The following is a 1,881-nucleotide window of genomic DNA, read 5'->3' on the forward strand; positions in this document are numbered from 1 at the left end:
AGAGCAACATATGCTATATATACACAGTTGTGATGCACTCACAACTGCAGATTTTCATTAACAGATACCCTGTAAAATCTGTATACCGCTTTACCATTCTAAATGTCTTGGAAAGAAGACAGTTGAGAATGTACCATAGCTACAGATTATAAGTTATTAAGTCAACTATATCATCTAAAGTAACTATATGGATTCATGCTTTAAAATGCTTTGGTTCCATTCAGATACCATTACAATGTAGTAGATGCTAGACCTCATCAGCACTCTACTAAATCAATCTTATATGTTACAAAAACAGGATTTGAGCCTAGCTCAGTTGGTGGGAGATATGGGCGTGCACCCCCATTAGCTAAAGTCCTCTTTTTGCAATGTACCTAGTTCCTCCTAGGTTGGTTTAGTTTATTGTAAGGGCCTTCTTATTTTATATAAAACAGCAAACAACACTATAGAAAAGCACCATGGCAGCACAAATATGCCAAATAGATCCACTGTCAGCCTTCAGGCACAAACTCAACCAATGAAAAAATTCTATCCTTACTGCCATTTCATGATCAAGAGAATGTATTTCTTCTTTATTTTGTCACAAAATCAAACAGACCAATTGCACTGCTACCACAATACCTAATCATCCAATCTCACCCCTAACCCTTTATTCGTGCAATATGAACCTTGTTCTTTAAATGTATTAAAGTATATATCAGGTACTGACTTGCACTACCGAGAAATAATCAGGAAACCAGAGCACAGGCCATTGGAAGAAAAGAAAATACTTACAGAGCCAATGGACGTGCTTGGTTCCCCTGTCTAGATAGAAAAAGCTTAAAGAAAAATAGAATCCAATCAATCTGATATTCCTAGCAAAATTAACACCAGTTCTGATTTCTGAACCAGTATAAAGCATTCATAGGGCTATTAATCTTGCATGCATGTAGAACCGATCGATTCACTAGCAATTAGTCCAACCCAGTAAGAATCTTGGTTGTCCATGCCGCAATATACAAAAGAATAATCGGTCCAACCCAGCCCGAACAAAAGCACAACACATACATATTGATCTCCCGCCATAGCCAAATCAGATCATACAGGGGTCAGATCGGGGCACGCGCACCCGCGCAAGGTACAACAAAGAACGGACCGGATAGGCAGATCCACAGCAAGGGAAAAGGGGGAAGTAGGTTACTTACCCACGACGCTCGATCCGGCGCCGGAGCTTCCCAGAGTCATCGCCGATGGATGGATCGGCAAGGGTACGGGATGAAGAGGAAGGAAAAGCAGTGGTTGCGGCTGCACACAAGTAAGGCTGAAGCCTGGAGAGGGACCGAGACTCGGAGAGGGCGTCACCGTCAGGTCTGTTCACTGTGATTCCCCGTGAAAACCAAAACAGTGGTGTGTTGTAGTGCGGGCCACGCGTCGACTGAGAGGAGAGCGTGCCAGCGCGAAGGGAGCTCCAATTCCCAGTGGCTTTTAACTAGAAGTAATTCCCTCCAACAATTTTTTATTTAACGTTTCGTAGTTTAATTTTACACTATTTGACATCAAATAAAAAAGAGTAAATTGGATCTGAATTTGGAGCTATATATGATATGCAAATATAAAAAACTTTCACCGAACGACATTTTCTAACGATCACAAATATATAATGCCATAAGAGCGGCATCTCAAAATGGCAAAATTAAGAGCGAGGCCGAGACATTTCGGCTTAGATCACATATTTTCAACATTGATTCGTAGGGCTTTCCCCTCTACAAAGAGAAGGAGCCCTTCCAGAAATTCTCAGTGGCCCAGAGGGCCAAAGAGGGGGTTTGGAAATAGTTTTCAACCAGCAATTGACGCGCCTCGGTATGACCTCATAAGCTGCGTCATTGCCCCAAGCGCAAAGAT

General features: G+C 42.0%; 1 non-coding gene across 1 annotated transcript; it reads right to left on the reverse strand.

Annotated features, from left to right (window-relative positions):
- Positions 1–1,731: 1,731 nt before the first annotated feature.
- Positions 1,732–1,881, reverse strand: LOC111589583 (U4 spliceosomal RNA). The gene has a single exon (XR_004850948.1). It is a non-coding gene; the product is annotated as a U4 spliceosomal RNA (small nuclear RNA).

The sequence above is a fragment of the Zea mays genome, chromosome 6, assembly GCF_902167145.1.
Source record: "Zea mays cultivar B73 chromosome 6, Zm-B73-REFERENCE-NAM-5.0, whole genome shotgun sequence".
Classification (NCBI taxonomy): domain Eukaryota; kingdom Viridiplantae; phylum Streptophyta; class Magnoliopsida; order Poales; family Poaceae; genus Zea; species Zea mays.